Source organism: Alligator mississippiensis, chromosome 3, assembly GCF_030867095.1.
Source record: "Alligator mississippiensis isolate rAllMis1 chromosome 3, rAllMis1, whole genome shotgun sequence".
Classification (NCBI taxonomy): Eukaryota; Metazoa; Chordata; order Crocodylia; family Alligatoridae; genus Alligator; species Alligator mississippiensis.
This window is the reverse complement of record NC_081826.1, coordinates 239,621,850-239,649,111: the sequence shown is the minus strand read 5'-3', so window position 1 is coordinate 239,649,111 and position 27,262 is coordinate 239,621,850. Positions and strand designations below refer to the sequence as shown.

The 27,262-nt window shown below is 42.2% G+C and overlaps 1 protein-coding gene across 3 annotated transcripts in view; it reads right to left on the bottom strand.

Moving 5' to 3' along the window:
* Positions 1 to 27,262, bottom strand: part of MCTP1 (multiple C2 and transmembrane domain containing 1) — a 559,099-nt gene that overhangs the window by 324,250 nt on the left and 207,587 nt on the right. The gene's annotated exons all lie outside the window — the stretch shown is intronic.

Sequence of the window (27,262 nt, the reverse complement as noted above, 5' to 3'; positions counted from 1 at the left end):
AGCCCCTTCTTGCCTACACCCCACCTCCTTTTGTGCATTTCTTTTTGTTTTTAAGTACTGGCAGAGATCTAGCACACTCATTGAATGGGTGTGGCAAGGCTCAGAGCAATCCAGAAAGCTGAAATGGCTTTCTGTAGGAGAAACCTACAAACTACATTTACATATCAATTGAGCCAAGTATCACTAAAGAAAACAAAAGAACTAAAATATTGACTTCAAAGCAAATCCTATAAGAGACAAGAAAAGCCAAGGTGCATTGAAACCATGACTCTAAATATATCCTGGTGAACACATTCCCCCTTTGATTAAGACCTGTTTCCCAGAGCAAACTTCCCATACCTGTCTAAAGTTTTATGCTAAATCAGTCTAGATGACAGCCTCTAACCTAACTCACTTACTGTCCCCAGTGGCCTTTGATCCTCACTACCTCACAATGAATTTTCATATTTTGTTCACAGTGTATTTTTATATTTCACGTCTCATCTTTGTCCTGGCATTCTGTATTTTATGTTTTATACCTTTTAACAAATGTATTTTTCTTTAAAGTCATACCTTGTATTACAAGAACTATTATTATAAGAATACATTGGAATTGTAATCACTGGAATTGTATTGCTGTATTGGGCTGGTCCCCCTGAGTGAATGCGAGTATGTATGAATCAGTAGATAACTGAATGACAAAGCAAGAGCATCTGGCTGTTAATTGACAATAGCCTAGCCACAGGAATTTACCATTACAAAACTCTACTCTACAAGCCATTTTAAGCTAATCAAGCCACCTGAAACCTGCAAGGACACAGCCACTGAGTCAATCAAATCAAGGGTGGGCTCCCAAAACTGCACCATTGGGCGGAACCCCCAGTGACTGTGACTAACAGCTGTTATGCACTACTCAAGACCCACGTGGGATAGCGACCTCTGGATTGCACTGCCAAGATAATGCTGGGGGATCACACAAGTCTGCCAGAGAAGGGATAAAAGGCAGTGAACTGTGACCCTCAGTGGTGCCCTCTCATTCAGCACCCGAACTACCAAGACAGAAGGACAAGCAGGCGACCCCCTCCTGGAGAAGACATTTCCCTAAAGGAAGCTGACCATCAACAGCAGATCTGCAGGGCCTCAGAAAGGTACATACACTAACACCAATGCTCTCACAATCACTACAGCAACTACTATACTACATGGGTTTGAATAAGTGAATGCATGTGTGCGCGTGTGTATGCTAAGGTGACCACTACCCATCATACCCCCCCAGAATTCACATTTATAATGTTATTAAAACTTCACATCCTAATAAACTAGAATTTATAATGATCCTGCGAGTTGGTCCTTTGTAGCCAACAATCCCTGCTCTGCTCTGCCTGCACTCTGCCAGCATGGCTGGGGCTGGTCTCCATGGCAACCCCAGCCTTGAGCTTTCACAACGCTGCTGTGCTGGGGTCTCCATGGAGACCGCCTCAGCCATGTAGGCAGGGGCTGCTGGGAACTGGAGTCTGACTGGCGGCTGGAGCAGCCATTTTGCCCAACACTGATGTAGAGTACAACTTCACAGAAAGAACACAGTCATTTTTGAGGTAGAGTCCCTATTTTTTATAGCTTTCGCAAATCCCTTTAATTTATAACTATTTAATGCTGATATTGTCATATCAGATAAAAGTAAAGCATATGGGACAGAAATTGAACTTCACTTAGTCTAGGGAGTCCCTTTACTGAAGCAAATGAAGATGCACTGGTGTGAAATGAGAAGAAAAGGAGCAGCTTTCCAGGCGCACATAATATTAGTGCTTTTAGCAAAATGTAAGGTGTAGCTTTTGACCTGAGAATCCTTTAAGGACCCACCATTATCTCCACTATCCAGTGGATGAGATCTCTTATATCACTGAGAGTACTTCAGCTTTAGAGCTTATTTCCCATAACTTGACCTCAAACTTTTCTAGGCTTCATTCTCACTAACATTTCTTTATCTTGTTGAGTAGCCTACTGTGCATATTGCACAGCTATATGGATGTGTATGCTGCATGGGTAATAGAATCACAAACTGTGCATGAGCATCAAACATGCCACTTAACAGAAAACAGTCATTGGGTCATATAAAGTGACACAGAATCCTACTTCATGTGGATACAAGCTTAATATACTAATTTAATTAATGAATATAGTGGTGATGCATAGGGCATGCACAGGGGTGCACGTGCACCCCTGAGAGTGCTGGTACACCCCTAGACTAGCCATGCTTGCTGCTTAGATGACGGGCAGGGGGGGCAAGCAGGAGCATCAGTCCCTACCCCTCACTGGAGGGGCACGTGCCCCCCCGACTAAGGCGTCACCAGTCGCCCATGAACGAGTGTATTTATATTTTATTTCACAGTAATTAAACTAACATGAGTAAATGTAATCAGCTTATGCAATGAATATTTTATCACATGATTTTTGGGCCCTGGAAACAAATGTACCTGCAAGTTACGAGCATGACAGAAAGGAACACAAATAGAACTCACTTCTCCATTCCTTCAAAAACCTTCTGAATTATAATATTCCCTCCTTTAGTTTTTCTTAAGGTAATAATAAAAGAAAAATACTAAAATAAATGTTGACTAAGAAATGTATCATAAGCAAGACAGTCTTGTAGCCATAATCCAGAGACCTTAATACTAGCTTTTATCTTATATTTGCTATAGGCACAAAGCTGACCAAAGCACACAGTGACATTCTCTTATCTTGACAACAATGTGTTCATGTTTAGTATATTCCAATCACATGATTCAGATAGACTATTATATTTTTTTCCTTTGGTTAACACAGCTGTTCTGCTACGCATCTTCCCTTTAGATATACGACTGATTTTGTGATTCCTGAGTCCTACCACTTCAGAGGCAGAATGCAACTGTTCACTCTTTACTTTTGTGATCAGTTTTCACTCATCTGTATAAGCTGATATTTGCCATTATAGGGAGAAGAGAGAAGAGCTATATTTTTAAAATAAAAGTATTCAATGCTGAGTAGCTGTTCCATGCAAGAGGAGCAGCTCAGTGCTTGCACACTGGCTCTGTCCTTATCTACCCATGATGACCATATGACATGATACTTAAATGATCCTGACATAAAATGTTCCAAAACAACAAGAGTAATTTAAAAATACAACAAACCATTTCCTGCCCACTATCTTATTTTTCACTTTCAGGGAGTATATGAAACAGAGGATATACCACCTGCTCTAGCACTTAACTCTTCCTTGACTTCTTTCCTGCCTGTGCCCCATCACTTAGATGTTTTTAGAGTGGTTTCTTTTATGCATCTCCAGAGAATTATTTCCTGTTTGTTTCTATTCGTTTTCTTTGGGGGGAGGGAGGGGAGAAAAGTGCAAGATAAGTGGGATGGAAAGAACACTGCAAAGTGAGCAAGGCATTTTAAATTCTTGTTAGAATTTTGTTTACAGCCATTAAATTGTAATCCAAATGGAGAGTTCTTGACAGACAAAGAGAACAGGTAAATGAGAGAACAGGCAAAGCAGATATATAGAATGTGCATGAAGTTATACCGGCAAATAATGTTAAGAAACATTAACAGAGTGATATTAACAGTTTGTTAAACTGAATAAGGTCAAGTCAGTATCTTACATAGAGTGGGGCTTGTACAAGGAAACGATTAAAAATGGAGATTGAAATTGGGGCTTCTACAAGGAAATGATTAAAAATAGAGATTGAAATTATAGATACGACTATGAAATGAACCATTTAAGCAAAAAAGTGTTTATAAATGTAACCATTAACACAGAAGTCCATAGAAAATGGCAATTAGGAATAAATGCTACTCTCTTTTCTGAAATAAATGTGAAGACTGATGTTTATGATCCGAATTACCAACCATGTTATGGTATAAATGCTGAAAACTTAGAGATCAAAATTTGCTATGGCTGAAATATTTTAAAAGATTTTAAACTCACATTTAGGTCTTTGTCTATTATGTTGCATATCGAGTCTTACTGACATTTTGTGTCAAAGTCAGTTGCTTCCTATGCACTCAGGACTATTATAGCCTATTGCCATCACAATAGATTAAAAATGAATATCAGCATTCAGCTGTGGAAAGAGAGCTTTCAGACTACATCTCACCTGTCACATAAATAAAATGCAAATCAGGAAAAGTTTATTAGCTACAAGAAACCTCAATGTCCATCACAGCATAACATCATCTCTGTTTCTACAGTTTAATGACTTCACAAATAATTTTTCAAAACTTGCGCATTCCACATAACCACTTGAAATGCAAAATAGCTTCTTGTCTTCTATGAATCTAGAATAAAGACATCACAACAGGATTTGTTGTGACATATGTCTGCAATTCCTTAAAGCTGGCACCACGAGATGCTGCCAAGTCCTCTCAAGAAGGGGATTGTGAAAAAAACACCATCTTCTATAATCCTGTAAAATGTATTGAACATTTTTAATATCATTTTATCTTCACTATGAAACCATTAATAAAATGTTGGGATGATGGACAAAAAGTGCTGTGGTCTTTTGACATTAATCAAGATGTTAATCGTTAAGACAACAAACATCCTCTGAGGACAAACAGCAGGAACGCTCACCTTTCAGCTACATAATTTACTTTTGCAATGCAAGTTATATATATATAACTTACAAGTTTATACAGTTAGGGTTGGAAGGGACCTCAGGAGGTCATCTAGTCCAACCCCCCGCTCAAAGTAGGACCATCCCCAACTGAATCATCCCAGCCAAAGCTTTGTCTAGCTGGGTCTTTGTCTAGCTAGCTCCAAGGATGGAGCTTCCACCACCTCTCTGGGTAACTTCTTTCAGTGCTTTACTACCCTCCTAGTGAGAAAATTCTTCCTCATATCTAACCTAAACTTCCCAAGCTGAAACTTGAGACCATTGCTCCTTATTTTCTTCTGCCACCACTGAGCACAGTCTAGCTCCATCCTCTTTCAAACCCCACTTTAGGTAGGTGAAGACTGCTATTAACCCCCCGTCAGTCTTCTCTTATCTAGACTAAATGAGACCAGTTCCCTTAGTCTTTCTTCATAAGGCATGTCCCCCAGATCCTGAACCATTTTTGTTGCTCTCCACCGTACTCTCTCCAATCTGTCCACATCCTTTCCGTAGTGGGGGATCCAAAACTGAACACAGTACTTCAGATGTGGCCTCACCATTACTGAGTCGAGGGGAAAAATCACTTTCCTAGACCTACTGGCAACACACACAATGCAGCCCAGGCTGCCATGAACCATCTTGACAACAAGGGCACACTGCTGGCTCATATTCAGCTTATTATCCACTGTAACCTCCAGATCCCTCTCTTTAGAGCTGCTGCTAGCCAGTCAGCCCCCAGCCTGTACTGGTGCATGGGATTATTTCAGCCTAAGTGCAGGACTTTACACTCGTCCTTGTTGAACCTCATGAGATGCCTTTTGGTCCAATCCTCCAATTTGTCTCTAAGTCACTCTGAATCCTAGCCCTACCCTGCAGGGTATCTACTACTCCCCCCAGCTTGGTGTCATCTGCAAACTTGCTGAGGGTGCACTCTATGCCATCTGCCAAGTCGTTGATTAAGACATTGAACAAAACCAGCCCTAGGACTGACCCCTGGGGCACTCCACTTGATAGCAGCTGCCAACTAGACATCAAACCATTGATTACTACTCTCTGAGCCTGATGCTCCAGCCAGTTTTCTATCCACCTTAAAGTACATTCATCCAGCCCATACTTCCTTAGCTTGCCTGAGAGAATGCTGTGGGAGACCATATCAAATCCTTGCTAAAATCAAGGTACACTATATCCACCAGTCTCCCTGCATCCATAGAGCCAGTCACCTCCTCATAGAAGGCAATCAGGTTGGTCAGGCATAACCTGCCCCAGGTGAGTCCATGCTGACAGTTCCTAATCAGCTTTTTCTCCTCCAAGTGTTTAGAAATGGATTTGTTGAGGATCTGCTCCATGATTTTCCCAGGGACTGAGGTGAGGCTGACTGGTCTGTAGTTCCCTGGATACTTCTTCTTCCCTTTCTTATATAGGGGCACTGTTTTCCCTTTTCCAATCATCTGGGACCTCTCCTGACCACTGAGTTGTCAAAGATTTCATAGATTTCTAGGGGTAGAAGAGACCTATTAGATCATCAAGTCCGACCCCCTACTCTGGGCAGGAAAGAGCACTGGGGTCAAGTAACCCTAGCCAGGTGCTTGTCTAATCTCCTTTTGCACACCTCCAAAGTAGGCGAAAGCATCACCTCCCTTGGAAGCCCATTTTATATTTTGGCAACCTGCACCGTAAAGAATTTTTTCCTGATGTCCAATCTAAATCTACTCTCCTTGTGTTTATGGCCATTGTTTCCAGTAACCCCAAGGGGTGTGCTGGTAAACAGAGCGTCCCCTGTTCCCTGCTGACCCCCTCCCCCCACCACCCCAATGAGTTTGTAGACAGCCACCAGATCACCTCTTAGCCTTCTCCTGCAGAGGCTGAAGAGATTCAGGTCCCTCAATCTGTCTTCATAGGATCTTACCCGCAGGCCCTCAACCATACTAGTAGCCCTCCTCTGAACTCTCTCAAGGTTATCCACATCCCTCTTGAAGTGTAACACCCAAAACTGGACACACTACTTCAGTTGCCACCTCTCCAATGCTGCAGAGGGGAAGTATCACCTCCCTAGACCTGCTCATGATGCATCTACTAACGCAAGACAGAGTGTGGTTCGCCTTACTTATTACCTTGTCACAGTGGCGACTGACCAATGATGGCCATTGGCTCAACAACCACATCAGCCAACTCCCTGAACACCCTCAGGTGCATCCCATCTGGCCCCATGGACTTGTACATGTCCTGTTCTTTCAGCACAGAGGGCTGATCACCTCCTCTTCAAACTGCTGCCTGGTGCAGTAGTCTGGAAGCTGACCTTGTCTGTGAAGATGGAGGCAAAAAAGGCATTGAGCACTTCAGTCTTTTCGGCATCCTCTGTCACAACGTTGTCTCCCCCACTTAGTAAGGGACCCACACTTTCCTCCTCTTCCTACTGACATACTTGTAGAAACCGTACTTGTTACCCTTCCCATCCCTTGCTAGCTGCAACTCCAATTGTGTTTTGGCCTTTCTGACTTATCCCTTCATCCCCAAACAATGTTCTACCCTAGTTTTTGTCCAAGTTTCCACTTCTCATAAGCTTCCTTTCTGTGATTTAGTTTACTGAAGAGTTTCCTGCTAAGCCATGCTGGTCTTTTGCCATATCTTGCATGACATTAAGCGGTGGTTTATCATTATTTTATATACAAATCTTTTTGTTATCAAAATGATGTCAAAGTACTTGGAGTCAACAGTTCTCAGTCAATACCCAGGAGACCTTGTTTCAAAAACAAAAAAATCCACAAAACAAAACACAAGAAACCCACCTTATCTAGTTTGTACAACCCCCATTGGCACAGAATTTTGAAACTGACCTTACACTATTGCCAATATCATGAAGAGATTGTCTGAATAAATAGATATCTCAACAAAAATAACATTTTAATTGTATAATTTTAGGACAATGTGTGCATGATTAATATACTTTAAATAAAATCTCTTGGATACTAAATAATAAGTGTTTTCATTTTCACTTAGACTAGGCTACAATAAATAAATAAATATTCTAAAATTACAGTGAATATATCTTCAGCTATAACTTGTCACTAACTTAAAACTATTCAAGTGAATACTTTAACATGTCTTGAATAGGTGTAATTTCAGGGAGTTAACCTAAGCAGTGGCCTCAAACTGTCCATGCTTTGCAAGTTCAATTCCATGGCACTCCTGATGAACAGAGATTTACTAAAGTGTCTGTTCCCAAAAATTAACTTCTCATTATACCAACTCATGCTAGGTTTAAAAGAATGAGCACAATACCCACTTATTTAAGAACAACCCATTGTCTAAAAGACCCCAGTGCTTTAAAATCCAGAGCCAGGAAACTCTGGAGAGATCCAAATCAGTCTATTCAAGGGTATTGACCTCTACCTTACAGCTTATTGTAGCAATTTTAATACACCTATTTAAGTACTATTTGCTGTTCTTTCATGTTGTAGACATTTTAATGCCTAAATTGTCAAACTTTACTTAATATTCAAACTTTAATAGGTATAATTAAGGTTTTATGCATATTAAAATTCCCATATTTTATATTAGAAATGGTAATAGAAAAACCATTAGTCTCCTTTTTCTCTATGAATATGCTTTCACAAGTGAGTTTATACTCCTACATTCCTCTTCCATATGGCAACAATAGAACTTTTCTACTGCTATGAATCTTGCTACTTTTCTTTTCTTTTTATAAATAGGAGCAAAGGACGTACACAAATAAGGACCTAAGAGTTCCATTAGGCATTTATGCTACAGTATCTGTGTAACTGCAAATTCCTTTTCTTTGCTGTAAGTAAAATTTAAACAAAAGTTCCAGGATTAAATCTCATATAATTACCAAACAATTATTAAAGAACTTTGGATTGCACTTGTTCTCCTTAACAAGAGCCTCTCTCAGGGGCTGAACTGAAAGCTAACTCCTTGATTCAAGGCCTTGGAACAACCAGGGGAGGATAGGAACCAAAACGCCAGGGTCTCAGAGTAGGAAGAAGCCAGTGTCCCCTACCCCCTGCTAGACACCATGCTTGGGCTGGCCTCAAGGGGGAACTGTCACAGACCAGCAAAGGCTGCAATCCTGAGCAAGCACCACTCTGGGGGAACTCTGTGACAATGACAAAATATCATGCAGGTTAGCAACGAACAACCCCTGAACATGGTCCATCTTCCACATTGCTTCAGTCTTTCATTTCCTCCTTCTGATTCTGGTGGACAGTTTGTGTAGCACTAACATTAACCATTACAGATCGTGTATAATAAAACTCTTATTATAACAATGTGGAGATAAGCTTTTCTTACCAAGTTTGTTATAAAAAATATATTGATAAAACTGTCATATCTGTGGTGTATCTGAATTTAAAACATTGTTAGTTGTTTATGTATTTGTATTTAATGCTGAATTTTTATTTAAAGCATGTAAACTCTCAATAAGCTTTGCATACTGCTTACCACGGATCCTGGTTTTCTCTGATAAAATCACAAATTCTCTGATATTAAAAATCCTCACAAATTCTGATTAAAAAAAAAAAAATCTGCAATTAAAATGAAACACCAGTATGTATATAGGTATCAGTTGAACTCAACATTTGATTGATATATAAAATTTTAAAGCAACTTGGAAGCCTACCAGTGCCTCAATCACTATAATAAAATAAATGATAAATACCTATACATTTTGACATTTAATTTGGGATTATTTATCATGGAAAATCAGAGCTCCCCCTGCCCCCTTCACTCGTCAGGATGCAGGTCCAGGCCACTCACTCCCAAGCCACAGCCCCGCAAGCCCTACTTAGTGCTCCTCACTCCCTACCTGCAACCTCCTGGTCCTGCTGGTGCCCTTCACCCTCAACACACAGCCCCCTGCCCCCTCCCACCCTGCCAGAGGGGGCCCCTAGCTGCCAGAGCTATGGGGCCAGGGACCTGGTTCCACAACCTCCTGCCCCCCACAAGAGCACTCAGTCTCCAGCTGCTACCCATGGCAGGTGGAGCAGGTGAAGGCTGCCCACTGCTGCTCTCCCCCAGGGCCTCTGTGGCCCAGCAGGCAGGACCCAGCGTGGCAGGGCAGAGAGAGACTGGGAAGGGAGGCTCCCCCCAGGAGTACATGCAGAGGTGGGAAGCCAGCCCCCTGATGAGCCACCTGCAGCCTCATCCCACTCCTCACTGGGGCCCTACGGCCACACATGGCCTCAAGCCCCGTGCACCACCCAGCTAGCCAGCAGCCCCAGCCCTGCCCAACTCCCTTACTCCCTACTGCAGGTTCAATCCCCTCCCCATAGCCAGACTTACCTGCAGGAGCTGCTCTCCAGGCTGCCTGAGCTATTTGCAAAAATGAAAAGCCTCATGTCTGACGGCCCTCCTCCCCCTCCCCGCAGCCCCTTGCAAGATGAAACTCTGCCAGCCTGCAGGGCTCTTTGCAGAAGTGGAAAAGCCACGTCTCTTCATTAAAATGACAAATCAGCGTTTTTCTCAGTTAAAAGGGAAAATACGCATTTTTCCTGTTTTTCCATGGGAAATGGAAAACTCAGATCCCTGCTGCTTATATACTTAAGTTTATCAACTACACTCACACACATAAAACTTCTGCTGCTAAATGGAAATTCCTTGAGATCCAAACCCAAAACGTGATATGTTCTATGTCCTCATCCATTTCAAACATCATGAGGTCACATTTTGAAACCTAAAAGGCAAATCCTATTTAAAAATAGAAAACGTTTTAAAAGAAATTTGTAACAGCAAAATGTTCAATACAAATTTCTTACTTTTAAATGGTATCTGGAATCAAGAATATTATAACTGTTTTCATTTGCTGTAAATAAAACTAAACAAAAACTATTTCTCAAGTAGATTTTAAGAAATGATCCTCTGTCAGTCAATCACTGATAATCTCAGGGCAGAGCGGTAATATCATTCAAACTGAGAGTTAATTCTATACTCAGAGGTGTGGTTGCTATTGAGAAGTATGAAGATTCAGGCTTAATCTGGCATGCTGCCTTTCTGGCTTCATTCCCCTCAAAGATGGGGGGAGGGGAGTAACTGCTAGCCCTGGAATGATTTCTTTTCCCTGTTTCCTTTCCTATCTGGGGCTAGGAGAAGTGGCATGAGTTCTTCCTTGTCCAGCAGAGACAACTGCCTGACTTATTTCACATTTGGGCTAGGTACAGTCATTCAAAAAGCTCGAGGTAGATTCAAGCCAACTCACACGAGTTTCTCTACACCAACTATGTCACTTCAGGAGCAAACAGAATGCAAATCTGCTCTTGGGGAAGTGGGTGGGGGTACAAAGGCTGCCTCTGCACTGGCTGAGGCCAGCAGCTTGAGGGCACTTCTGCATGCCTCTAAGCAGGCTGGAGACTGCTGAGGGCTGCTGAATGCAGCAGGCCACCCCAACTGGTTGCCAAGCACACACCTCCTGCTGCTGCCCTGTCATCTGTCAGGCAGCTGTCAGCTGTAGGCAGCCAGAGGAGGAAGGCATGCTCACTTCTGCTGTTGCGGCATGGCGGTCCCTGGCCTTTGCTGGGGTGCAGGCATGGGGGTCTGCCTCAGGCAGAACAGAGGTAGGGGGGAGTGGGGTTTTCAAGCTGCTGGGGGAAGGTGGTGCCAGTGGTGCACCCCACAGTCCTGGCCCAGGTTGGTGGGCCACAATGTCCCTCCTCTGTCCCAGCTCCATCTGAGCCCTGGGACCATGCACTGGAGTGGGTCCGGGAAGAGCTCCACCAATTCCCCCCACCCTCCTGAGCCAGTGCCAAGTTCCTGGCTGAAGCCCCTTCCCTTGCAGCTGGGGTGGGGGGCGGTGCAGAAATCCTTGGAAACCGGCAGGAGTGACTCCAGCACACTGAGACCCAGGCTGAGAATGCAGGGTGCGCTGATGGCACTCCTTCCCCCAGCAGCTTGCAAGCTCCACTCCTGCGGTTTCTACCTGTCACTTACAGGCAGGACAGAGGCAGGGGAGAGTGGGCGCTTGGCCACTGGGTGCTTGGCTGAAGCAGCTGAGCCCAAGCGCACCTTGCTGGGGGGAGGTCTAGCAGGGAGGCCACAAAGTAGCCTGGGATGCTAGAGGACAGTTAAGTTGAGTAGGTAAGGGGATATGGTATAGAAGTTGGATAGAATAGTCTAACCTAAACCAATGATACTACATCCATCCAGGTCTATCTTAGACTGGGTCGTACAATTTTTAAACCAGTCTATGTGCAATGAACTTCTGTTCTGTTACAGGTTTAGACTAGTTTCTGATCACTGAAACTGGTTTGTGTGTAATGTCTGTACCTGGCCTTAAGGAAGGAGACTAAGTTTCAGCTTACAGGTTGAACGCTTTGAACTTTTTCTAGTAGACAACTTCTCTCATTTTGCTCGTGTATGCAGTGAATCCAATTTCATTTTATTTAAAGATTTCCTAGAGAAACATCAATATACAAGCTGCAGTTATATAACAGTACATGCTTTCCTGCTGAGAGAGATGCTCATTACCACATCCCCTGCAATCCAATGAGCACTTGAATAGCCTCCATTTAATAATTTAATGGATTTACTATAACAAAATACTAAAAAGGCTTTATTATAAATAAATGAACATGAACTAAAACACAATTACATTGGCTTTAATTATAGATAATTAGTACAGAGAGCTCGTTTCAACAATCCTAAGCAATCCAAGACAGAGGCCTCTCTCCAGCCCCCTTTTTGGAGGGGAGGTGGGGGAACTTCCACTGAAGGAGGTGCCACTACTTCCTTATGCACCTTGCTCCATTACTGTTCTTACAGTTAGAAAGTTTTCCTTGAGATTTGGTGTAAATCTGCTTTGCCGTCTTTTAAAACCATTTGCCTTGTACCCCTCCCTTCTTATGATAGCCTTTCACATATTTGAAAACTACTATCACATGCCCACTTAAACTCCATGCTTAACACTTTTAACTTTTCCTCCTGTGGGTCCTAGTCCCTTTATCATCTTCACTGTTCACACCTGGATCCTCTCCAGTGTCTCTACACCTTTCTGCAGTGACAGAAATAGGATACAGTACCCAACTGAGGCCTAACCAATACAGAAGTACTATTCCTTCCTGTTGTCTTGCATACAATGTTGCTGTTCATGGAACTCACATTTTTATTTGCATGTGTATGAAAGTATCACATTGCTGACTTGTCTTAAGCATACAATCTGCCATGACCAGCTCCTTCATGGCCATAATAACTGCCATTGCCATTCTTTATTTAGGCATTTAGTTTTTTCTTCCATGTGTATAACATTTTGTATTTCTCTGTTGCCTGTATACACTACTTCTCCAGTTTATAAAGAAACCTTTGAATTTTAATTCCCCAAAATTGTTTTCCACCCTTCTCAGTTTTATGCCATTTGCAAACTAAATCAGTGAACCCTCTATTCCTGCATTCAAGGCATTGATAAAAAAGTTTAAGCAATGCTGAGCCCAGAACAGTCTCACTTAAGACCACCTGCCAGTCTGACATTTTGCTTGCAGTTATTCAAAGACTATTTAAAACTGACTGTACTGAATATAGCTTATCTCCTCAAAACTGACAAATACCAGAGCAAAAGAGACTGACCACGTTTTAATTACCATATGGGCAGTAAATTCACTTTAAAAGGCTTATGTCATGTGAAAAAGCTACAAAGTACCATATGCTCAGTCATTTTTCAATGAAATCTAAACAAAAGACCATTATCAAACAGAAAAGCCTACAGTCTACTGCAGAGGTACACAATCCCTAGCCTGCAGGCCAAATTTGGTCTGCAAGTCTTTCCTGGGGTCTACTAGAGGCACACAACCTCAGTGCCCAGGGCTGGTGGGGGGTGACTCCAGGTCCCAATCCCAGTACAGGGGAAGCAGGAGAGGGTGGCCCCAGGGCCCAATCCTGGTGCACAGGGGTGGGAAAGGGAAGAGCTAGGTCCTAGGTCCCAGCATGTAGTGACAGGAGGGGACAGTGCTAGGCCACAGGGCCCAATCCTGGTACACCGGGCAAAGAAGGGGTTGTGCTGGGGGTGTGGCTCATTCTGATGTAATCTTTTTTATGGTATATCTAGCTTTTGCAAACTATATCTAACTGAATACTTAAGGCAACTTACTGGTGCTGGGAGGGGTGTGGTATGTGTGTGTTAAGAGATGCTTGCAGAGCACAGCGTGTGGGATGCGGAGGATTCCTGGAATGCCTCCCTAACACCAGCAGGATAATGTCTCCCTGACACCTGTAAGATAGCAAGAAGTTCAGAAAAAGGTCTCATTATAATGCTAAAAATCACACCCCTGGGCAGAGCAAAAGTATGTTAATGAAACATATATGTATGTAAATGAAATACATGGCTAAAACATAGGTATAGAGACATGCTCAGTAGAGAACGTCTTATGTCAGTGGTTTGTAACCAATCACTGAGCGATACACTTGCAAACATACGTATAAAAGGTACCCAAAGGTAGAAACCAGTGTGCTTGTTTTGCGAACGATTGCCAAGCACCCCTCTCTGCACAGACTTGAAACAATAAAGATTAAGTTGGATCCTCCACCCCTGTGTGTTTATTGGCAAAAGCGCACCGGGCACGAACTCACACTGTCCTTTGGAGACAACAATTCCAGCCCACAGACTGGCCCTGCGCTACTAATCTGGTCCATAGGGCCAAAAACTAGAGCACCACTAGTGGAATGAAAAGACTGCATTCATTGTCTTTTATTTTTTGTGTGTTAACACCCACACATGAAAGATTTAACGAACCAGACCTCCTTTCTCAATGTTTACAGACACATCTGACAACAATTGTTTGCATCAATAAACTGAACCTTCACAGCGTATGACTTATAAAAGGACTAGAGGAGAGGTTTGGTAACAAAGCTCTTCAGCCTAAAAGTGCAGTTGCTGAAGGAAAATTTGGAACTGTTTTCTTAATTTGTTCCTTTTGTTGTTACAAACAGCAATCACTAAGTTCCTTACCAGTATTATTGTTAATATGACGTCAGATGCTATGACATTTTCACTGAAAAGTCTAGTTCTGAATCCCAGACACACTGATGCTGCGCCTCTTTCATTAAATAAGCACAGAAGTAACTTCCGTCTGTAAACAGTTTAAATTGCAATCCACTGCTACAATAAAAGCCTAAAAGATTATGTCAATGAAACAGAGTATCAAATCCTTCCAGATTTACAACCATGGCTGACCTGTACATAATGCCATGAAACTCCAGAGAAAAAAAACCACAAAACAATTACAACTTATGATTTCTTACACATTTTCTCATATTTTTACAAAATTGCATGGACCTCTGCTTCAAGAATGGGGCATTATCAGTTACAGGCTAGTTGACTGCATAGTCACTGCTCAACTGAAGAGACTAGAACAAGAGGGTTATATTGACCATGAGTAGTTTCCAACTACAGAAATTGCTATGATGCTTTAGTTTGAGTAAGTAGCTATTTACTTCTTATTTGAAAATAGCATTATCTTCTAAATTGGTGATCCCTATCTGGGGTCTTGTGAGATCTTTTGAAGGGTACTACAGGGTGCCATGCAATATTAGCACTGTTAGGTGTGCAAACATCTACACAGGTTTCACAAGATAAACCCAGACAGATTTCAAATGGGAATCTATAACATTAAAAAATTCTGACCTGATATGGTCTTTCTGAGCTCTTTGCAACAGAAGAGTTGCTATCTTATTTTTCTATAGTCCAAAAAAAAAAAAGAGTGAAACCTAAGAGGGAATATTTCCTATTTCTATGAGTGAAGGCAGTAGCACTAACACATTGTTTATAAAGCTCCAGACAACCCATTCAAAACTGGTCGACTAAGCTCAGCTCTTCTTGGAGATATGACATCATGCCACCATTTTATATTAGTCAGTACTAAACATCCACTCGTGTGCTATGCTGTTTGTTGTGATTAACCAATTAAAGATATTTGCAAAAACCACCAGGCTCAAATGTTTTATTGATAACATTATGGTTATTCAGGATTTTTTTCCATTTTATTTTAAAAAAATGTGTTTCCAGTCATATTTTATGCACTGTAATAAACAATTCAGTTTTTACTAAATTCAGAAAAATTATGGACAAGTAAGTGCCTTGAGTCTCAAAAGGTTAGGAACCAGTGGTCTTATCATAGATGGACCAGATTTTCAGGTTGAGAGTTAAACTTCTTTTCAAGCCAAAACAAAATAGCATGCATTTAACCATATCTGCCTTTTTGCTAGAAGGTTATGTCATAAACTTAATATGTACAAAGATTTAGTTAATAACTGAACCAACTATTAGTTGGGAGAGATATTAAATGCCCTTCCTTAAGTCAAGGAAGGAAACCTAAACTAAATACTAAGTAAAATAATTACTTTTACAATTACAAATAATCACAATTACTTTTGCTTAATTCTGTTTTGTAAATGAAATGGCTAGTTAAAACAGAAGAAAAGTACAGTAAAACTATGGGGCAAATAAGTTATCAGAAGTATCTACAGAACAAATGAAGAAACAGATAAAATTAATTATATAATAAGAATAAGACTACAGGTACTCCTCACTTAATGACCTACCTGTTTAACGACCGTGCGGACTTATGACCAGCTCTCCGAGCAGTCGGTATTGTACAAAACGTATTGTGGAAACGGCTGCGCAGTGTCTCAAGCCAAGGCACACAGTATCAAGGGGCAGCTCCTCGCTTATCGACCAATTCTCTTAATGACCTAGTCGCAGGAACGGAACTCGGTCGTTAAGTGAGGAGTGCCTGTACTCAAAATGGAAGGGGGTCACATTTCAACCTGTAGTATAAAATTTAGCGCTGCACAGTCCCTGTATAACAGTAGTTTTGAACAGAGGCTTATTTAGTTTAAACATTCAGGAAGTATGTTGTGGTTGATAAGAATAAAAATAATTCTGTAAACACTACTAAGCTTCTTATTTTCTGAGATTTTGAAAAGTACTATTAAAAGGTGTGAAGGTTCTTATAAAAACCTCTTAAAACAAACCCTCAATATTCAAATATAATTGACAGTTTACATCCTGAGAACACCTGCCATATTGTAATTACAGCAGCTATAGCAAACGTTAGTTTTTTGTTTGAAAGCAGAAGACTCAGTTACTCTGCTTACTTTCAATAACATGCGGATCACTATTGAGAGCCTGCCGAAACTTCCTCTTGCAAACCAAATACCACAAAGCACAGATAATATTAACCATTGTAAATGTCACACTGGGAAATTCAGTATGCAGTACTCCATCTTAAAATCTTCATTTCACCTGAAGAACTAGATCAGCTATCCAGCAACGGAAATCAAGTCAACGGCAGACTACTCCAGCAAGTAGGCACAATTCAACCAGATTCTCCACCATACTCTTCAGATGGAAACACCTGCCGACCCACCTTCATTTCATCCTTCATACCTATATACAAAACCATGTCACCCATGCACCCTATGCAATGTACAAAAATAAAGTAGAATATACAAGAGCAAATCAAAATGTGTAGATTGGCAAAGCAACCACGAAGTCTAACTGTAACTCTTGTTCTTCCTTTCTCCTGCCACATTTTTTTGTTTTATATCTTCACTAGCTGAGTCATGCCAAAATTTAAGTCCCAAGCCTGGCACATGTATGCAAACAGCAATGCAAACTCTAGTGAAATCAGCAAAACTTGTTGACACAGAAGCCAAACTGTGGGATTATGAACTTTGACTGTAAATGGGAAAGGAGCCACATCTTTCTTTCCATACTTTCAGTATTCAAAAATAAATATGACATATAGTTCTCAATAAAAACTATTCTAATTTTCAGATATTCAGAATGCATGTTATGAATGTTTCACAATAGGCCATGATTATCATAACAGGAGGAAGTGATTCCAAAGTATAGCAAGACATACTCTCAACAGTGTGCAAAGCTTTAGAATACATTTTGAAGGAAAGTGCAAGTAAAGCATAAAGATAAATGGAATATAGGATAAACTGTAGCAAGTGTTTACCAAAGGTAGATGATGACGACACACAAGTTTGATACATTTCTTTGATAAAGACAATTCATATTCTAGACAAGGGTATGGCAGTATGTCTAAACTATCCAGATGTCAACAAAGCTTTGACCCCATGCCACAGGAAGTTCAAGAATATGGGGTTTAGTTTAACTAGGGTGGAAAAGGAACTGGAGAAAAAGGATACAAGAATGGGTTGTGTTTAAAAAACTATCAGGTGGAAAGAGAAATGTGTTAATGAATTTGCTGATGGCACAACATTGGGATCATTAATTTCTGTCACTTGAAAACTTTTAAACATGTCTTAATGTCAGCTATCCAACAGCATTTCCCTACTTCTGGCAGTAGGCTCAGTAGCTGCCTTAGGCAGACACATACAACTTCCAAACAAGCATCTTATAGAGAAGAAAAACCTAAATAATCATTAAAAAATTCTAATCCCCTATAGCTCTTTAATATGCATTACAAATACCAAGGATTCATCTCTACCACAAACTTACTGCACCAGGGACTCGTGCCGTCACCCATAGGCTAAGGACAGAAGTTGCACATAAACTGGTTGAAGTGATCAGAAAATGGTTTAAACCCATAACAGAACAGAAGTTCAGTGCACATAAACCAGTTTCAAAATGGTTGAAACTGGTTTAAAATAAACTTGGTTGAATGTTGTATCAGACTTAACTAATTTGGGTCAAACCAGTTTATGAAACTTCTGTCCCAGACCCCTTCCTGGTTCAAGTTAAATCACAATGCCCCAGCATACTTTCCAGCCCTGGGATGGGCTGTGCTGATTGTTCCAGCAGAGAAGAGTTGGGGGGAGGCAGGGACTGTCCCCCCTCCCAAGCAAACCCCAGCTAAGGTCTGGGGCCAGGGAGGGGGTTTAAACTCACCTTCCCTTTAGTACAGAGCTGCCCTGCTGCTAAACTTGCAGCTGGCTTTGCCTGTGGACTACAAATCTCAGAGGTGCCTGGAAGCAGGAAGAGGAATTGATGAGCAACCCTGGAGAGTTTGGCTGCTGTGGTTCTGGACTGCAAATCCCAGAGACCTCAAGGGCAGCAGGAAGAGGAAGTGCACACACAGCCCATGCTAGCTACATGTCCGAGAGGCGTGCTTCAGTGCCCCCCGGCTTCTGGCTTGAGCCACTGCAGGCAGGTGGCTGTATTTCCTGAATCAAAAGTAAATGTATGTTCAGTTGTTTCTCAGTTTAATCTCTGCAGCTTAGACTAACTTGCAAAGACTTAGCCGATTCAGCCTTGGGCTCTTTGACTGTCTGTATTTAGCCACAACATGCTGTGTTCTGTGTACAGTTTCACAGCTCTGAGCAAGCTACTTCCCAAAGTGGAAGGTGGGATGCCACAGAGTAAAAGCAGGCTAATTAGCACTGCTGAGAACCAGGGCTAGGGACAACCAGGGCTAGGGACAGACATTCAAAAAGCCTGACCCTGAATTGATTCAATCTTTGCAGGTTAATCTAACCTGGTTAGGCTTAATCAGTTTGTAACCACACAGACATCCACTCTGGATTGAAAAAAAGCAGGTACATGCCTGCAGTGGCTCAGGCTAGAAGCTGGGGGGCACTAGAGCAGCCCTCCCTTCCTTTCTACAGTGATGAGCTGGGGGGAAGGGGCATGGCTAGGCCCAGGCAGGATGCTCTGATTAGAGAGGGGTTCCCCCCCTCCTGACCAGCCCAGCATGGAATTGATAATACAGTGTTTATTGGCCCATTAAGAAAACAGCAGACAGACATTACCAGCTACCTGTTGATTCTGCCTTTGTCCTGTCTGTCACAAGATGGACCATAGCCAGCATGTGGTCTGTTAGTTAATGCTGAGAGATATCTGTGTAACGCAGAGGGGATGGGGAGAGGAAGAGGGGAGCATGGGGAGCCCAGGCAAATACCTGCAGTCTCTGCTGGAGCTGTAGCCAGGGAGCAGAGGGGAGGGGCCAGCCCTGCTGTGGAGCAGAGAGCCCTGCCCAGACCACAAAGCATGCTAGGATGCTGGAGGAGTCTGTTTTAACTAAAACCAGCAAGGGGTCTGTGACAGACATTGCATAAACCGGTTTGACCAAAATCAGTTAAGTCTAATACTAAATTCAACCAGGTTTATCTCAAACCAGTTTCAGCCATTTTCAAACTTGTTTATGTGCCCTGAACATCTGTTCTGTTACAGGTTTAAACCAGTTTCTGATCAATGAAACCAGCTTATGTCTGTCCCTAGCCTAAGAGAGTACCACTGCCTTTCATATCAAGTCTGTGTTGCAGATGTGCACTAAAAATATTTTGATTCCTGACTGAACTACTGTTTCTTGACAGCATTTTGCAAACTACTTCTTTTTATTGTCTACTTTACTTCCACTTGTGCTGTTGTAACCTATTTTTCCTTTTTCCTCTTACTTCACATCATCCATGTCCACTTCAGTCCTCTTATATGCCATTCACTCAGGATCTGGTATCCTCAATACGAAATCAGTGAAAAAATAAAAAACCTAAATGACTAAGTGTTGCAACCAATCCTATTTCCTTTAATAAATGCCTGTTTCTGTATACTTACAAAAGCTGCACAAATATACAGCTTATATACAAGCTAAGCCTACAGGCATGTAGATGGTACAGCTACATGTAGACATTTACTGGTACAACTCTACCAGTGAACCTCAATAAAGGTTTTAATTATATTTTTTTAATTCAAACATCAAATGAAAGAGAATACAAAAATTATTATAAACTTAAAAATTAAGTCTCTGTAACAAGCAGCACATAGTGTTTAACATTTTACAGGGGTTTAGGTTGTAGCCGTGTTGGTCTAAGGACATAGGCAGACAAGGTTCCTTGGGTGAATTTGATATCTTTTATTAGACCAACCCAAATGGTTGGAGAATAGTTATTAAGCAAGCTTTCGGGTTCAAAAACCCTTCGTCAGGCTAAGGAAGTTTCAGCAGTTGGTGTGTGCTCTTCCTGCATGGAATGAAAAGTAAACAAGCCAGGGGCTGGGCTGGGCGGGGGAGTCAGTTGCCAGGCAGATTGTAATGTATCAAAAATCCAATGTCTATGTTTAGTCCCTGATCTCTGGTATCCAGCAGGTTTGATGAAATGGAGCTCATAGGCTCGTCTCTGGGAAGTGTTGTGTAAGTTTCCCTTGAGGATCAGGACTGAGAGATTGGAGAGAGAGTGGCCCTCCTGTGAGAAATGTGCCCCCACTGGTAACTGAGTGTTTCTGTCTTTGATAGATTTCCGGTGTGCGTTCATTCTGGTGCGCAGTTGTTGTCTGGTCTCTCCTACATATCTTCCATCAGGGCATTTGGTGCATTGGATGAGGTATATCACATTTTTGGAGGTGCAGCTGTAAGATCCTGGGATGCTGATGGCTCTGTTGTGAGGTGTAGTAATAGTGGGGGTGGTGGAGATGTGTTGGCAGGTTTTGCATTTCTTGTCCTGGCAAGGTCTGGATCCTTTTGGTGTGTTCTGGGCTTGAGGAAGTTTGCTTCTGGTGATGAGGTTGGCGAGGTTCGGTGCTCGTCTGAAGGCTAGGATGGGTGGCTCTGGGAAGATCTTTTTAAGAATAGGGTCTCTTTCTAATATAGGTTGCAATTTTTTGAGGATTTTCCGTACAGGTTCAAGGGATGGGTGATACATCATAACCAGCGGTGTGCGATTTGTGGGGGATTTTCTTCTGTACTGCAGCAGTTCTTCAAGTGGTATCCAGGTGGCTCTTTCAAACGTGCGATCTACCTCTCTGGAGGAGTGTCCTTGCTGGGTGAAAGCCTTTTTAAGATTGGTGAGGTGGCAATCCCGGGTGTTCTCTTCAGCACAAATGCGGTGGTATCTGAGGGCTTGGCTGTATATCACAGCTTTTTTGGTGTGTTTAGGGTGATTGCTGGTTCTGTGCAGATATGTATGTTGGTCTGTGGGTTTCTTGTATACTGCAGTCTGTATTTTACCCTTCTGGATACTGATCATTGTGTCTAAAAAGGGGATGTTGGTGCTGGAGTATTCTAAAGAAAGTTGGATGGAGAGATGGTGATTGTTGAATTTCTGATGGAACTCAATCGGAGACTGTAGGTTTTCAGTCCAAATGATGATGTCATCGATGTATCTTAAGTATAGCAAGGGTTTGATGGTGCAGTTCTTGAGGAAGTCTTCTTCCAGGTGGCTCATAAAAAGGTTGGCATACTGTGGGGCCATTTTAGTGCCCATAGCTGTTCCCATCATCTGGAGGAAGTGTTGATTATTAAAAGTGAAATTGTTGTGTGTGAGGATGAAGTGTATAAGCTCAGTAATATCTTTGGGTCTATATTCTGGGTTGTAATCTTGTTCCTGTAGATATGTAAGGCAGGCATGGATGCCATCCTGGTGTGGGATGTTGGTATATAGGCTGGTAACGTCCATGGTGGCTAGGAGTGTGTTGCTGGGAAGGTGGTCTATGTTTTTAAGTTTCCATAGCAAGTCTGTAGTGTCTTGGACAAAACTTGCTCTGTGGGTGACAAGCGGTTTTAGGATGGATTCAACAAAACCTGATATTTCCTCAGTTAGGGTCCCATGGTTGGATATGATAGGTCTGCCAGGGTTCCCTTGTTTGTGGATTTTAGGGAGCATGTAAAAAGTCCCCGGATTAGGTAGCGGGGGGGATCAAGGTCTGTAGTTTTTCTTGTAATCTTGATGGAAATGATTTGATGGTATTGTTGAGTTTTTTGGTGAAAAGGGGAGTAGGATCTTCTTGCAGTTCTTTGTAGTAGGTGGTGTCAGAGAGCTGTCTCTTGGCTTCCTTTATGTAATCCTCACAGTTTAGGATGACTATGGCTCCTCCTTTATCTGCTGGTTTTATTACATGCACACACAATCCATCATTAAAAAAATTAATCCGAAACTATAACATCCAATAAATTAATATTTTACAACTATTAGAGGGACAACATAGAGAAGGAAGAGAATAGAAGCTCTGTTCTGTGCAATGATTAACTTTTCCACCTCTTCAAAATCATTTCCTTTGTAATCATGCCCACTCTCAGAAGCCCTGAATACTGGGTTGATGACAGGCTCCAATTAATAAGGTAAATATTCTAATATGTAGTTCGTGATTGATGTCTGACTGTTCAAACATAACATTATTTTAATTCTAGTATTAATTTGTTTCAACAGACATCAGAGAATTTGGTTGGACGTTCATTTTTTCCTCATGGTACATTACCAAAAGCAGAAACACCCCACAATGTCTCTTATGGTTGTAGTTTGTAAGAGAAGATTTTAGGACTCTAGATGGTAGCCTACAAATGCACTATGTTTGCAGTCCTGTGTTCCTCTAATGCACACCCTGTTGCATGTGTCACTGAATTTCATTTGCATCATGTTGCTCATTCATCTGGCTTAAGCAGGTATGTAAAGTTCTTTATCTTACTAGAAAATTGCCTGTCATGAATGACGGGAGGGGGCATCACCCAGTGCCCTGTGGTGCTGCCACTCCACCTCCGGCCTCATGTACCCCCCTGGCCCCCCGCATCCAGCCCTGCATCCCTCCCCATCCCCCATATTCCACCCTGTGAACCTCCCTGTATCCCCCATGTCCAGCCCCATGTGCCCCCCCCACCCCCTGCCTCTGGCTGCGTGTGCCCCCCCACGTTCCCCCCACTGCCTGCATCCAGCACTGTGGCCCCCCACCCCCATGTCCAGCCCAATGAGGCCCCCCCAGCATCCACTGCTCCTGGTGCAGCCCTGCGTGCCCCCCCATCCCCTGCCACTCCACTGCGCGCCACTACCAGCTCCCAGGAATGGGGCAGAGAGGAGCTTGCACAGCCGCTGATGCCCAGCGGTACGCAACATGCCCCACGTTCCCGCTTCCCCTCCCCTTCTCCTCCCTTTTTCTCCACCACCTCCCCATCTCTGCCATATGTCATTAGGGTCAGTCGGCGGTGGTAGCACGGGGGCGGGGAAGCGCAGCAGTGCCAGCTGGGGGGGCACTGCCACTGGAAACCCCCCTTCCCCTTCCTGCTCTGCTCCCTTCCTCCCCTCTTTCCCACTGCTTCCCCCTCCCTGCCAGCTGTTGTTGGGGGGCACCATGGTGGGCTCCCTTGTTCCTCTGTCCATAACGCTCCAGGACCTCACAGCCAGTCGGCGTGTGTCCTCTCAGCGGCACATGGATAGTTGGCCCAGAGCATTATGGACAGACAGACAGACAGACTCAGGCTTTTATTATATTAGAATACATGTATTTAGGTTTGACTAACATGAATAATAGTGGGTCAATTGCAGGTTTTGCCATCTCACTGCTCAGACTTTTAATAAATACTAAAAAAGCTTCAATCCCAATGCAGAAGTTTGACGTGCCTGCCTTTCCCCCATGAAACGAAATACAAATACCATTCGTTACTCTTTTTTTATTTTCTGTCTCTTAGCCATAGAGTTTGATCTATTATAACTTGCAAGGCTAGATTTAACCCTCTTATGAGGGTCCTTTTGAAAGTCCAAATAAATTAAATTAACCCAGTCTACTTTTTCAGTTATTTGGCTGATAAATATGAAGAATTCTGACAGATTAGTGATACTTACTTAAAATAAATAAATAAAAGATGTGCTTAGACTGTATTATCCCATGATCTTCTATGTATTCTGTAATGCAGAGGTATCAAACTCATCCACCCCCACATGCTGGAGGATGGGCTGGGGGCCTGTGTGTGGGCCAGATCAAGCCCACAGATTGACCCTAACTGCTGGAGCCAGAGCTCAGGGAAGGCCCAGTGCAAGTGCTATATGCAGTGTGCAACCCGGACCAGCCCTGCATGCATGCCAGATCTTGCCCCATGAGCCATGTACAGTGCATACCAGTCCAGCTCTACATGCCACATGCAACACATCATACTGGGATAAGTGCATGCTGCATGCAGCACATGTTGGTCTGAGACTCATGGGCACAATGGCGAGCTGGATCAGGCCCACAGATGAACTCTGCACATAAATGCCTATGTGTATGTCTGGTTCAACATGGGTGCCGTATGCAGCACACACACCAGACCCACCCAACACGGTACATGCAGGGTACACCCTGGCTGCAGCCCCACATGCCACATTGAACATGCACCAGCCTCAGCCCTGTATGCAACATGTAGCATACAGAGCCAGTCCAGAAAACATGCTGCATGTGGCACTTGTGCCAGATGGGCCTGCGTACTGGATTCAGTGTGCTTGTCTTGTCTGTGTGAGCAGTCTGGACCACCCCACATCTAATATGTAGGGCCAGACCAGTCTGAACCCACAGGCAGCACTGAGGGGCTGAATCATAGGACTCTGAGAGCAGGATCTTTGACATCCCTGCTATATTTAATTTTAGTTTAAAAAAAAAAAAAGCTATCAGGTTCAGTAGTATGCACTCCAGTTCCACACACTATTTACCATGGTTTACCACCATTTGCCAGATTCCACACACAATTTACCATGATTTACCAGGTGTTTGCTACTTTCCATCCTTCTGGTATAGGGTAACAAAAATGTTCTCTCTAAAATCTGCCACTTCAGCCAATTTATTCTTAAATTCCTTCAGAAAACTTGAACATATACATCTAAATCAAGTGATTTCCTTTATTTCTGAAAGAACTTCCTTAGAAGTTACTTCGCATACATTCAGAAATTTAACTTCACATCAAGGCACCAATTTCAGTGAATTGAACTTGGTTCTTAATACATGTATTGCTAAAATCAATTCTTAATCCTGGGCCTACAATTCTATTAATTACACCCATTCCAGAAAAGACAAACAATAAATTAAGTAGCTAAGTTTTATGATAAATCAATATACACCAAAAAATCAATTTGGCATTTCTACTTAAAATGTAAAATGAGCACTTGAGCCAAAGTTTTACTGTTAATTATTCTTTTTCCAACTCATTTCCTGTGACAGTGTTAGTGGGACAGGGGAGAGAAATGTCTTGCCAAGTTTAAAAGAAAGCAACTAACAATTTTTATTTCTATACAGTACATTGAGAGATAGTTAGCCATGTCAATCTGAAGTCAGGCAGAAGGCAGGGTAGAGGTGCACCTAACAGACTACCAGCCCTGCCAAACTGTACATTGGCTGGACAGCAACAGATCTCATGAACTGTTAAACAAAAATGAGCTATAATTCAAAATCAGGGTCTTGATTTTACCAGTGTGCATGAACTATTCTAACCATTCTTTTAGAATTCCTCCTATGAGTATAGATAGACATTAACAATTATATCAATATCAGGGGACACTGATAAACTGTTACAACGCAACTGTTATAGCTGAATGACTCTGCAGGGCTACATACATAGCAAAACTGTTTCAACTTTAAACCTGCTTCATTCAGAATCAATATTGGGGTGATTTAGCTAACCTGTATCATTGCAGAACTATGAAAACTTAACAGTTAGATTGCAACACTAATGCACACTCCCAAGCATCAAGTCCTCTTTCCCTTTGAAAGCAGATAAAAACATGTCTGGCCATACCCTAAGAGGGGGACACAAGGAAATTTACTCTTGAAACATAATTGTAACTTTCAAATTAAATGAGACAGACAAAAGATTACTGCCAAACTACCTCTAAGTGAGATATTTAAGTCCTCTGTTCTTCAAAATCTACAAATAAGTAATTCATATTTTTGAAACATGACAGCAAATTTCAGAGAACCTCTCATTTTTCAAGTCTGCAGTCATTCAGTTCATCTTTGCATTACAGACAAGGAAAGGTTTCCTTTCTTATTAGCACCTATACAAAAAGACTGACATGAATTATATAGAAGCAACTGGAATATGAACAGGCCCCAATCTCTGTCATTTTTGGATTTTAAAACCTTGGGACAAGTATAGATAGGCTGCAGCTAAGACTGCAGGTAAATTCAAGTACAGACAATTTTACTTCTTTACTAGCTAAATACTGTCCACTTTACTAGCTAAATACTGTCCAGTAAATCTATCTGTAAACTGTTCCATACTAGGAAACAGCAACTAGGAAACAGTTTCAGAGACCAGCAACCACCATGTCAATTAATTTTATTAAGAAAACAGAAGATTAACTGAAACAGTATCAAGGTATTTTCCAGTCTGAGCAATTTTTCTTCCATCATTTTGATATTTGTCTTGAGATACTGAAGATCGTCACAATTCTTTGGGAGCAAAGGCACTTTATAACACTGATTCTGCTCCCTCTGTGTCATCTGACAATAAGTTTTTCAATTTTACATAGAAGAGAAATCTCCCACTTCTAGCAACTAAAACGTAAACTATATCTGTTTAGTTGGATCCTACAAAGATATTCATATATTAAGTATTCCATCTGCTTATCAATCTTAGCTGAAACTGTAATTGTTAAAATATGAGCACTGTCACACCCATTTACTAAGTTCAGACATTGAAAAAGCTCGAGTCTGAATCAATTCAATCTTTGCAGGTTAATCCAAACTGCACAGACTGAACTAAGAAGCAAGTGAATAGACATTAGGGCTGTGCAAGTCTTCCGATCCCGCTTTGGGTCCCAAGCAGCATGCCCGGATTGAAGCAGGGTCTCAGCAACGATATTCAAAGCAGGTCGGAGCATCCAAAGTGCTTTGGATCCACTTTGGACACTTCAGACCGGCTTTAGCCATCTTGAGTCACAATTAGAAGAGGGAGGGGGAGCAGGGGAGGGACGGAGGGTGGGAAGTGGGGGAGGGAGGGAAGACTGATGTCTGTAGG